Below are 13739 nucleotides of genomic sequence, written 5' to 3'. Positions count from 1 at the left end.
GTATTCCGTATGTACATCTCTATACATAGGCCACCTGACAAAGTCAGTACAGCAGCAAATGAAGCTTGTACAGCTCCGTACTACACATTCTCATGGAACCTAAAGCAGATTATTTGCAAACTCACGCTACAATTTATATATGGCATCAGTTGTGCTGTTAGTTGGTATAAAAGCTATGTACACCTTTGAAATAGCTTTTTTTTTTTAAATAAAAATGTCTATTAGTGTTTTTGGCGCAACTTTCTAATAAATTTTTATTAAAAATTATTTTTACTTTTTGAGATACAGCTGCTTTGTATCCTATATATCTGCCACTGAATCCTTTATCCATCAGGTCAGCGGCACTGAGTGGTTCAGTGTTGGCAAGTCCTGCGTGTCTCTGACACCCAGGATCGAGCTATTACCGATCACATCTAAGTTCATAACTTAGATCTGATCGATAAGAGGTGTATGCTGCTGGATCGGCTGTCACTGAACCAGTCATTGCTGCGGACCTGACGGATTCAGGTTTTAGCGCTAGACACAGCTGCTCTGTATGTAGGAGACAAAGCAGTTATATCTCAAAAAGTAAAAATAATTTTTACTAAAAAGTAGAATGTTGCACCAAACACACTGATAGACATTTTTATTTAAAAAAAAACCACAACAAAAAAAATCAGCATGTTTGTCACTTCTTTACGCTGCCCTCAGTGATAATGGAGACTAAAGTTTCATGCTGACAACAATAACTATATTCTGTACTGATGAGGAGCAGCAACTCTGAAGCAGCGCTGTCTACAGATGGGTATCTCTGGATTGGCTATTAAAGGGGTTATCCGGGGACCAAAAATTGCATTGCAATAATATATTTATGTGAAACGAAGTAACTTACTAATATACTTTAATTTAAAATTCTGTACTAAATGGTGCAGTTCAAATCTCGTGAATTGTTCCCGGAAGTGCTGGAGCTTTTCTAAAAATGATGACGCTCCGACACTGCCCCACGTGGCCAGGCTTGCTGATGGCTTGCTTCATGTGCTGTTCGTGAACATAACCGCAAGGGGCTGTCACATAGCCTATTGCTTGAGTCCCGATCAGAGCATCAGCTAGGGCTTTGCTTGGGACTCCAGCCCTGCTCCCGTCGTCCATATTTGGTCAATTCAGAGGTTACCTATCACTGGAGTTCAGGGGCGTAACTAGGAAAGACTGGGCCCCATAGCAAACTTTTGACTGGGGCCCCCCCTCTGCTGGGTATCACACAACCCCCCCCCCCTTGTAGATAGTGCCTCCCTATAGATTCCACCACACAGCGCCCCCCTATAGATAGCACCATACACAGCCCCTGCAGATAACGCCATACAGCCCCCCTGTAGATAACGCCATACAGACTCCCTCTGTAGATAACGCCATACAGCCCCCCTGTAGATAACGCCATACAGCCCCCCCTGTAGATAACGCTATATAGCCCCCCCCCCAAAAAAAAAACGTCCTATAGTTTGTCCTACAAAAGACATGCATCCCCTATCCACAGGATAGGGGATACATGTGTGATCACTGGCAGCGATAAGGAGAACGGGGGACCGAAAGTCCCCCGAAGTTCTCCATGACTAACCTCGGACTTCCGGCGTCTGCGCAGTTCAATAAAAATGAAAGGAGCGCTGGTCACGCATGCGCACAAGCGCGACCGGCGCTCCATTCATTTCTACGGAGCTGCCGACACAGACCCCGGAAGTCCGAGGTTTGTCATGGAGAACTTAGGGGGGACTTTCGGTCCCCCGTTCTCCTCATCGCTGCCAGCGATCACACATGTATCCCCTATCCTGTGGATAGGGGATACATGTCTTATGTAGGAACAACCCCTTCAGTGGCGTCGCGCTGTAGCAGCCATAGCGGCTGCTAGCGGAGCCTGCGGCCATGGGAGGGGGCCGTGCCGGCGGGTGGCACGGGCCCCCTCATGCTGCAGGCCCTGTAGAAGTCGCTACGGCTGCTATAGCGGTAGTTACGCCACTGCGTATAAGTTTGTACGGCGTAAAACTACAGCTCCCAGCATGGCCGGAACAATGGTAAGGATATGCTGGGAGATGCGGTTTCACAAAAAAAATCCTATCACCATCATCTCGCTGCAGATCATACAGTGACTACATTACTGATTAGAGGCAGAATAAACATTTACATTAAGTGACTCACCGGTGACGTCTCAGATTCTAGTTCTTTTCTTCTCCCTCCGGTTCAGACATCTATGATGGATTTCTCCCGGCCATGACCCATTTCTGCAGTTTTCCGTTTAGATGTCTTCAGCTTCTCACTTTTAAAACATTTCTGCACCTATAAAACGAAGTTAAAATTCTCAACACATCTAAATATAACTGTCACAAACACACAACATGCCCCCTGTAGATAGTGCCCCCTGTAGATAGTGACCTACATAGAAGCCCCTGTAGATAGTGCCCACATATGGACTCCAGAGCTGCAAGGCAATAGTGCTAACCACTGAGCCACCGTGCTGCCCTACATATAGCTTCCCCTATAGTTAGTGCTCCACGTATAGCCCACCTCTGTATATAGTGTCTCACATATAGCTCCCCCTGTATATAGTGTCCCACATATAGCCCACCCCTGTAGACTGTGCACTACATATAGCCACCCTGTTGCTAGTGCCCCACAGGTAACCCACCCCTGTATATAGTGTCCCACATATAGACCCCCCTGTATATAGTGGCCCACATATAGACCCCCCTGTATATAGTGGCCCACATATGGACCCCCAATGTATATAGTGTCCCACATATAGACCCCCCTGTATATAGTGGCCCACATATAGACCCCCCCTGTATATAGTGGCCCACATATGGACCCCCCTGTATATAGTGTCCCACATATAGACCCCCCTGTATATAGTGGCCCACATATAGACCCCCCTGTATATAGTGGCCCACATAAGGACCCCCCCTGTATATAGTGGCCCACATATAGAGCCCCCTGTATATAATGGCCCACATATAGAGCCCCCTGTATATAGTGGCCCACACCCCCACATATAGACCCCCCTGTATATAATGGCCCACATATAGAGCCCCCTGTATATAATGGCCCACACCCCCACATATAGACCCCCCCTGTAGCTACTGCCCCACATATAGACCCCCCTGTAGCTACTGCCCCACATATAGACTCCCTATATATAATAGCCCACATAAAGATGACCCCCCCCCCCCCACTATAGATAATGCCATTCACATTTTTATGAGGGGAAAAAAACAAAAACTTGACATACTCACATTCTCCGGTTCCCACGCTGTTCACTGGCGATGCAGACATGCTCTCTTCTGAGCATGTCTGCAGGAGTTGAACGAGCGTCCTCCAATGACGCTGATTGGCGGGGCAGAATGACTTGCCCCGCCAATCAGCACCTTCCAAGCATGGAAGCGGCGCGATGATGTCATCGCGCCGCTAGCCAATCGGTGTCATTGTAAGGCACTGGATGGTCAGGCACGGAACATGCCCGGCCATTCAGTGCTAATACATGTATTTGGCTGCCGCTAGCACTGGGGCCCCCTCCGGTGCTAGCGTCACCTACAGGCATGAGATGGCCTGTGTAAGGCTCGGCGTCGCGGGCCCCACAGTAGCGACGCTACCGCTGTAGTAGCCATAACGGCTGCTAGCGGCGCCACCGGGCCCCCTCAAGCCCCGGGCCCCGTAGCAGCCGCTACTGCTGCTACCGCGGTAGTTACGCCACTGCTGGAGTTCCCGGGCAGAGCATCAGCTGATGCTCTGCCTGGGGAATACAGCACTTCTGTCAACGTCACGGTCACTTTCCATATAAGGTCAATGACGTCGGCAGCAATACTGGAGTCCCCGAGCAAAGCATCAGTTGATGCTCTGCCTGGGGACTCCAGCACATGTGCCCACTTCAGTGTCACTGTCCAAATATGGATAATGACGTCGGCAGCAGTACTGGAGTTCCCGAGCACTCCAGCGATAGGAAACCCCTGAAGTCACTGACCATATATAGACAGTGGCGTCGGAAGCAGGGCTGGAGTCCCTGGGCAGAGCATCAGCTGATGTTCTGCTCGGGAACTCCAGTACTGCTGCCTACGTCATTGTCCATATATGGACAGTGACGTGGGCAGATGTGCTGAAGTCCCCAGGTAGAGCATCAGCTCGGGGACTCCAGTACTGCTGCTGACATCATTGTCCATATATGGGCCTGGCCTGATGAAGACGCTAGTCCAGCGTCGAAACGCGTAGCCTCAAACTGCCTTTATTGTTTTAAACCCAATAAATCCCATTTATCACCTCTCTGTCTGGACTTGAAATTTATGTTAGCAGCGCTGTACTTTGGTCCGCAATTTTTTTCCCTCCATATCTGTATACATGGACAGTGACAGTGACGTTGGCAGAAGTGCTGTAGTCCCCAGGCAGAGCATCAGCTCATGCTTTGCTCGGGAACTCCAGCAATAGGAAACCCCTGAATTGATCAAATACGGATGTCAGGAGCAGGGCTGGAGTCCCGAGCAAAGCGCTAGTTGATGCACTGCTCGGAACTCAAGCAATAGGCATTGTGACCGCCCCTTGCGGTTATGTTCACGAACAGCACATGAAACAAGCCTTCAGTCATGTGGGGCTGTGTCGGAGTGTCATCATTTTTAGAAAAGCTCCAGCACATGTCTAATTTGTAGATTGTTGGAGTCTAAGAGAATATTATAGAACAACTTATTCTTTTTTGAGTTGTGTTCCTTTTATTTAGAAAAATATTAGCTCTGGTAAGGATATAAACTGGTGTAGGTGGGTTAACCTGTAAATAAGTTCTGATTTGTAAGACCCTGAAGAACTCTGATTTGTGTAAACCATATACTGATTGAAGAGTTAAAAAGGCTCTGTCACCACATTATAAGTGGCCTATCTTGTACATAATGTGATCAGCGCTGTAATGTAGATTACAGCAGTGTTTTTTATTTAGAGTTATGACCTATTTTAGCTTTATGCAAATGAGTTTCTTAATGGACAACTGGGCGTGTTTTACTTTTTGACCAAGTGGGTGTTGTGGAGAGAAGTGTATGACGCTGACCAATCAGCGTCATACACTTCTCCCCATTCATTTACACAGCACATAGCGATATAGCTATATCGCTATGTGCAGCCACATAAACACATTATAACATTACTCAAGTGTCCTGACAGTGCATATACATTACCTCCAGCCATGACGTGATGTCTATTCAGAATCCTGATACTTCTGTAGCGTCTCTGTGATATTTAAAGCAAGGCAAGCGTAATCTCATTTTAAATGACAGGTTACATCGTAATCTTGCGAGATTACGCTTGCCTTGCTGTAAATATCACACATAGGCTACAGAAGTGTCAGGATTCTGAATAGACATCACGTCCTGGCTGGAGGTAATGTATATTCACTGTAAGGACACTTCAGTAACGTTATAGTGTGTTTATGTGGCTGCACATAGCGATATAGCTATATTGCTATGTGCTGAGTACATGAATGGAGAGAAGTGTATGATGCTGATTGGTCACTGATTGGTCAGCGTCATACACTTCTCTCCACAACGCCCACTTGGTCAAAAAGTAAAATACGCCCAGTTGTCCATTAAGAAACTCATTAGCATAAAGCTAAAATAGGTCATAACTCCGTCAAAAATGATAGTTTTTCTAAATAAAAACTGCTGTAATCTACATTACAGCGCCGATCACATCATGTACAAGATAGGCCACTTATAATGTGGTGACAGAGCCTCTTTAAAAAGCTTTTCAAGGCCCCGTTTTCCTCTAGATCAGATAGTGTACTTATTCCTGCGTGTGTCCATGTCTTGAAAGACACATTAGGAACCAAGTGTTCAAGTATGGTCATTGGGAATTTTAATTGGTGTAGGGAATCTAGGGGTGGTTTAAAACAGCATAACTCCTTGCATATTTTGAATGTAGCAGTAATGGGAAGAATTGTGTGTGGGAAGTCATGTTTAATATTTAAATTCATTGTGCTTAGTAATAGGGACATATGTAAGTCATTTGAGTGGCCTGCGTATTTCTCTATGTCAACCCAACATTTCACTGAGGCTGAAGATGAAGAGGACCAACAATCTTTTAATTGATCTAATAGAATAGCTTTGTGATATAAACTTAGGTCTGGGAGACCCACCCCACATAATGTTGTAGGCTGGGATAGCGAGTGAAACGGAATGCGGGGGTGTTTATTTACCCATATAAAATTGTTCATTTGTTTGTGCAGCTTCCTCAAAATTTGTTGAGGAATAGGAATTGGGAGTTTACTGTAGATTGTAGATTTGTTTAATTTACACTCAAGAGATGACAGATTCTGCATGTTCTTTGAAAATGTATCTATGCTCCAAATCAACAGATAAATCATATGACATATTAGAATACTCATTATTCATACTGTCTTGTATAATATTTTACATTAACAACTAGCTCTGAATTGTTTGTATAATTATATGTAAACAATTTTTGCACTAAATTCTCAGGACATGCGATTCTATGTTTGTATAAAAGAATCAATATTTGTTATGACAATTTTTTATGTCAAACATTCAATAAAATTTAAAATCATTGTTTAAGTAGAAAAGCTCCAGCACTTCCGGGAACAATTCACGAGGTTTGAACTGCACCATTTAGTACAGAATTTTAAATTAAAGTATATTAGTAAGTTACTTAGCTTCACATAAATATATTATTGCAATGCAATTTTTGGTTCCCAGATAACCCCTTTAACCAGTCATGTCTCAATACTCTATAAAGGGTTGGACATTGACTTAAAGGTTAATCACCTATAGGTGGCGCTACAGAAACATACAATAAACTAGCTAAATTCTGCATCTGACTTGAATCTAATATATCCCTGTAGTATTTACACACATACACACACTTTCGAGGGCTGGAAAAACACATTGGACATGCTGCCTTAAAAGGGACCTGTCAGATCTCCTGACATGTCTGTTTTTAGGAACCGCATTTCGTTAATGTCATTGCATTGACAAGTTTAAGGAATGATGTTAATAGTCTAAGTGATTACACCACTGCATCTTTAATGTGAAGGAAATTATTTTCTGGTAAATCTAATCTCAGCAGCACAGGAATAAAATGTTTCATGTTCTAATTTGCTTTGGAGAAATAGCAGACCTCTGATGTTTATGTGGAGCTAGAAAAGGGAACGTGGCCAAGATCTATTGCTATAGAGAAGTGAGGGAGGCAGCCGGCAGTAACTCAGCAATTATTCACCTACACAGTCAAGAGATGTGTGGATGCATAATAAAACATATAAAGTTAAATTAAGACATACTGCCAAATAGTGAGGAGCCTAAAGCACCCATAGAATGGGTTTAGAATACTTAACAGGAACCTGTCACCGGCATTTCACCTATTAAACCAGCAATACCTGGTAGTAGTGGGTGAAAAATCATTTTTATGTAACCTATAATTATCTTCTAAGTCGGCTCTGTACCTTTAGTATTCAGTTATTTAGTGTTCCTGTGCCGTATGCTACTGAGCATAAAAGAGTCATAACTTCATTCCTCAAGCCTTTCTGAGTTAACCCCGCCTCCTTACTTTTTGACTGACACATGCGCGTGATCTCAGACGAGATTTCCGCAATCAGGGCGGGCCAATTTTTGGTGGTGGGAAGGCATAAGAAGAGGAATGAACGAGACTGTTGGATTATTACCATAAAAGGTACGACATTTTTCAGACCGTTATTTACGGTCGGAGGAGGAGTTTAGGAGAGGGGATAAGGGCAGCAAAGGGTGAGTAGAGTTCAAATGCTGGTGAGAGATTCCCTTTAGACATAATCACAAAATAATTCTCAGCATAGATAAACAGCCACTAAATCACCTTAGAAAAGGGGGAAGGTCAGGAAGTACAGGTAGGCAAAAAAGCGTAAAATACACATGCAGCTTAGTGTTAAACTGCAGGGTACACACCCTGTTAAATGTTTGCAGGCCATATTAGCCGTATACATTTTTTTCATATACCTGCCTGTGATAATAAGGAAGCATGTCACTAGTCAGTGGTGTAGGCCCATGAGCCTTAGTGCAAAATATTTAAGTGGGTCCCCCACCTAATTCCCAATGCTTACTTATGCTGGGTCATACATTGACTTAAGCTCTCCATATAGCTTAAAGAGGCTCTGTCACCAGATTTTCAAACCCCTATCTCGTATTGCAGCAGATCGGCGCTGCAATGTAGATAACAGTAAAGTTTTTTTTTTTTAAACGAGCATTTTTGGCCAAGTTATGACCATTTTTATATTTATGCAAATGAGCCTTTCTTAAGTACTCAAGAAAGGCTCATTTGCATAAATATAAAAATGCTCATAACTTGGCCAAAAATGCTCGTTTTTGAAAAAAAAACACGTTACTGTAATCTACATTGCAGCGCCGATCTGCTGCAATACGAGATAGGGGTTTGAAAATCTGGTGACAGAGCCTCTTTAAGTACCCTATTTCGTCAAAATGACAGAATCCCAAATCAACTCCAAACTTTGCTTACTGACCATCAGTACGTCCCACATTTTTTGGACCTGTGGGAGATTCTTAAAGGTTATGTAAACCTTTTAGCACATTTAAAAAATAAAATTTTTTTTTTTTTAATAACACATTAGAGGATTTAAAACAACTTTTTAATTATCTTTTATTTAAAAAAAATTCCATGTATACTGGATACATAGAAGCTGTATCTTGCACTCAAACCCAAATCCATCAAGTCATTAGGAGACCAATGGCCAGTGGCATAACTAGGAAAGACTGGGCCGAATAGCACATTTTTGACTGTCCACAAGATAGGGGATACATGTGTGGTTGCTGGGCGTCCGACCGCTGGGACCCCCAGCGATAAAAAGAACGGGGACCGAAAGTCCCCCGAAGTGCTCCATGAGAAGCATGGGACTTTTGGAGGGTGTGTCCGGCATGTGTGTCCGGCAGCTCCATAGAAATGAATGGAGCGCCGGCCATGCATGCGCACAAGCCCTCTGCAGATAATGCCACACAGATCCCCTGTAGATGATGCCACAACCTCCCCTGTAGATGATGCCACACACCTCCCTGTATATAGTGCCACATACTCCCCCTGTATATAGTGCCACATACTCCCCCTGTAGATAGCCCCCACACCCCCACCCAGTCCCTGTAGATAGAGCCATTGTGGCTGCCTCTATGAGCAGAATCCCCGGCCAGGAGTCGACAATGCTCTGGCTGGTGACTCCAATGCAGGAGGTGCCCCTGACATCACTGCCTTTATATGGACAGTGAAATCATGGGCTACTCCTGGAGCGCCGGAATCCCCGGCCAAAGCGTAGCGGACGCCCTCGCCGGGAATTCCACTCATAGAGAGAGCCCTGACGTCAGTGGCACCTCCTGCAGCGGAATCCCCGGCCAGGGCGTCGGCAACGCTTTGGCCGGGGATTTCGCTCCAGGAGGAGTGAATGGCAGAGCAGGAAGCAGATAGTTTCCTGCTCTGCCATAGTATAAATTCTATCTGCGTCCTGAGGATGCAGATACAATTGAAGGTAGCAGTTGCTGGGACAAGTCCCGGGACAGTAGCTTGCCGAGACTGTCTGTAAATTTGGGACAGTTGGCAAGTATGCACATGTATCCCCTATCCTGTGGATAGCGGATTCATGTTTTTTGTGGAACAACACCTTTAATGGCAGAGCGGGGAGATACCTCCCTGCTCTGCCGTAGTGTTGAATAGTATCTGCGTCCTAAGGACACAGACGGCCTGACGGTGACAGCGGCCTCGGTGACTAGGGGCCATGCGTGTGCTGTCGGCCTCGGTGACAGTGGGCCCTGCGTGTCTCTGACATGCAGTATCAACCTGTTATTAATCAACTTGTTATTAATCACATCCAAGTTCATGACTTAGATTGATAACAAGTCGATCTTGAGTGAGACCCGCAGTCACCGAGGCCTTCAGTCTCGCTGACCTCACGGATTCGGGTTTGATGCTGCTGACTGAGGGGGTCAGGTTCTGATGACTAATGTACAAGGGGGACAGGGAAAGGAGTCATATTAGAGAATGCTATAGGCCTGTATAAAAAGATGTGTTTTCAGTGCACGCTTAAAACTGTGGATGTTGGGAGTTAATAAGATTGTCTGGGGTAGTGCATTCCACAGGATTGGTGCAGCACGAGAAAAATTTTGTAGACGCGAGTGGGAGGTACGGATTATGAACGTTGTTAATCTAAGGTCGTTGGCAGAACGTAAAGCGCGAGTAGGGTGGTAGACAGATGAGGGAGGAGATGTAAGGAGGTGCAGCACTGTGGAGAGCTTTGTGGCTGAGAGTAATAAGTTTGAATTTAATTCTAAAGGGGATGGGCAACCAGTGTAGTGACTGGCACAGGATAGACGTGTTAGTGTATCGGTTGGTCAGAAAGATGAGCCTGGCTGCTGCATTCAGGATAGATTGGAGAGGGGAGAGTTTAGTGAGGGAAAAACGATTAGTAATGAGTTACAGTAGTCAAAAGGAGAGTGAATCAGAGCAACAATGAGAGTTTTGGCTGTTTCCACAGTAAGAAAATGGCGGATTCTGTTTTTGAGGTGAAAGCGACAGGAGCGTGAAAGTGATTGAATGTGTGAAGTAAAGGAAAGATCGGAGTTAAAAAATAATCCCAAAACAGCGGGCGTGCTGCCTGGGAGTTATGGTAGTGCCACACACTGAGATGGAGACATCAGGTTTAGGTAGGTTAGTAGATGGTGGGAATACAAGGAGTTCATTTTTACAAAGATTCAGTTTTAGATAGAGGGAGGACATGATGCTAGAAACCGCGGACAGACAATCACTGGTGTTTTGTATTAAAGCAGGGGTGATGTCATGGGAAGAGGCATATAATTGGTTCTCATCAGCGTAGAGATGGTACTTGAAGCCAAATCTGCTGATAATTTGTCCAATAGGGGCTGTGTAGAGAGAAAAGAGAAGCGGACCTAGGGCTGATTCATGAGGAACCCCGATAGCAAGGGGAAGAGTAAAAGAAGTAGAACCAGCAAATGACACACTGAGCGAGCGGTCAGAGAGATACGAAGAAAACCAAGAGAGAGCATTGTCTTTAACCCCTTAAGGACGCAGCCTAGTTTTGGCCTTAAGGCTCAGAGCCCATTTTTCAAATCTGACGTATTTCACTTTATGTTATAATAACGTCGGAATGCTTAAACCTATCCAAGCGATTCTGAGAATGTTTTCTCGTGACACATTGGGCTTCATGATCGTGGTAAAATTTGGTCGATATATTCAGTGTTTATTGGTGAAAAATTGCAAAATTTAGAGAAAATTTTGAAAAAATAGCATTTTTCAGAATTTAAATGCATCTGCTTGTAAAACAGACGGTTGTACCACTCAAAATAGTTACTAGTTCACATTTCCCATAAGTCTACTTTAGATTGGCATTGTTTTTTGAACATTATTTTATTTTTCTTGGACGTTACAAGGCTTAGAACATAAACAGCAATTTCTCATATTTTTAAGAAAATTTCAAAAGCCTTTTTTTAAGGTACCTCTTGAGTTCTGAAGTGGCTTTGAGGAGCCTATGTATTAGGAACCCTGATAAAACACCCCATTTTAAAAACTAGACCCCTCAAAGTATTCAAAACAGCATTTAGAAAGTTTTTTAACCCTTCAGGCATTTCACAGGAATTAAAGCAAAGTGGAGGTGAAATTTGAAAATTTCATTTTTCTTGCTGAATTTCAATTTTACTAAAAATTTTTTCTGTAACACAGAAAATTTTACCAAAGAAACACTAGTAAATATGTATTGTCCAGATTCTGCAGCTTTTAGAAATGTCCCACATGTGGCTCTACTGCGCTCATGGAATAAAACACAAGCCCTAGAAGCAAGGAAGCACCTAGTGCATTTTGAGGCCTCTTTTTTATTAGAATATATTTTAGGCAGCATGCCTGGTTTGAAAAGGTGTTGAGGTGCCAAAACAGTAGGAATCCCCCAATAGTGACCCCATTTTCGAAACTACACCCCTCAAGGAATTCATTTATGGTTGTTGTTACCATTTTGACCGCACAGTTTTTTCACAGCACGTATTTGAATTGGGCTGTGAAATGAAAAATTTTCATTTTTTCCAATAAAATGTAATTTGTGATCAAAATTTCTTATTTTCACAGGGAACAAAATACCCCATTTTGTTGCCCAATTTGTCCTTCGTGCGGCAATACCCCATTTGTGGTGATAAACTGCCGTTTGGGCCCATGGGAGGGCTCAGAAGGAAAGGAGCGCTATGTGTTTGCTGGAGTCCAGATTTTGCTGGATTGGTTTACGGGTGCCATGTCGCATTTGCAGAGCCTCAGAGGTATCAAATCAATGGAAACCCACCAGAAGTGACCCCATTTTGGAAACTACACCCCTCAAGGAATTCAAATATGGTTGTGGTTACAATTTTGACCGCACAGTTTTTTCACAGCACCTATTTGAATTGGGCTGTGAAATGAAAAAATGTCATTTTTTTCAATAAGATGTCATTTTTTATCAAAATTTCTTATTTTCACAGGGAACAAAATACCCTATTTTGTTGCCCATTTTCTCCTGAGTGCAGCAATACCCCATTTGTGGCGATAAACTGCCGTTTGGGCCCATGGGAGGCCTCAGAAGGGAAGGAGCGCTGTGTGTTCTTTGGAGTGCAGATTTTGCTGGTTTGGTTTTCGGGTGCCATTTCGCATTTGCAGAGCCCCAGAGGTATCAAAGCAATGGAAACCCACCAGAAGTGACCCCATTTTGGAAACTACACCCCTCAAGGAATTCATTTATGGGTAATGTGACCATTTAGACACCATAGTTTCTTCACAGAACTTATTTGAATTGAGCTGGGAATTAAAAAAATATATATTTTTTCCAATAATATGTCGTTTTAGCTCAAAAATTCTTATTTTCGCAAGAAATAAAATACTCCATTTTATTGCCCAATTTGTCCTGAGTGCGGCAATACCCCATTTGTGGTGATAAACTGCCGTTTGGGCCCATGGGAGGGTTCAGAAGGAATGGAGCGCTATTTGTTCTTTGGAGTCCAGATTTTGCTGGATTGGTTTTCGGGTGCCATGTCGCATTTGCAGAGCCCCAGAGGTATCAAAGCAATGGAAACCAACCATAAATGACCCCATTTTGGAAACTACACCCCTCAATGAATTCATTTATGGGTGTTGTTACCATTTTGACCCCATAGTTTCTTCACAGAACTTATTTGAATTGGGCTGGGAATTAAAATAAAATTATTTTTTTCAAATAATATGTAGTTTTGGCTGAAAATGTCTTATTTTCACAAGAAACAAAATACCCCATTCTGTTGCACAATTTGTTCTGAGTGCCGCAATACCCCATTTGTGGTGATAAACTGCCGTTTGGGCCCATGGGAGGGCTCAGGCGGAAAGGACCACCATTTGGCCTACTGGGGATTTTCTAGTGCGAAGTCATGTATGCAGAAGCCCCTGAGCAGGGGCGGAACTACCGCAGTAGCAGCCGTAGCAGCTGCTACGGGGCCCATAGTGTCACAGGTGCCCGGGCTGCCTAGCACACTATGTCCGGACGTCAGCATCCTGACGTATGTAGCAGAGGCATGGAGTTTAAAGGGAGCTGAAAGCCACTGACTTTCAGATAAATACAAGTGAATAGAGGATGTGCAGCATTCCTTAGATTGTATGCAGCATATCCTCCGTAGTCCTTGAACGATCTCCTACCCTCTCTGCACTTTGTACAGCAACTGCCGAAGCTTCCTCCAGCGGTCGGGTCGGAGAAGAAAGAGGAG

At 44.0% G+C, this 13739-nt stretch overlaps 1 protein-coding gene across 1 annotated transcript in view; it reads left to right on the top strand.

The window, feature by feature from the left end:
* Positions 1-13739, top strand: part of GCNT4 (glucosaminyl (N-acetyl) transferase 4) — a 33442-nt gene that overhangs the window by 5599 nt on the left and 14104 nt on the right. The window lies entirely within an intron of this gene.

Source organism: Rhinoderma darwinii, chromosome 1 (genome assembly GCF_050947455.1).
Source record: "Rhinoderma darwinii isolate aRhiDar2 chromosome 1, aRhiDar2.hap1, whole genome shotgun sequence".
In the NCBI taxonomy this organism is placed as follows: domain Eukaryota; kingdom Metazoa; phylum Chordata; class Amphibia; order Anura; family Rhinodermatidae; genus Rhinoderma; species Rhinoderma darwinii.
The sequence above is the reverse complement of the archived record's forward strand: the minus strand, read 5'-3'. Positions and strand labels throughout refer to the sequence as shown.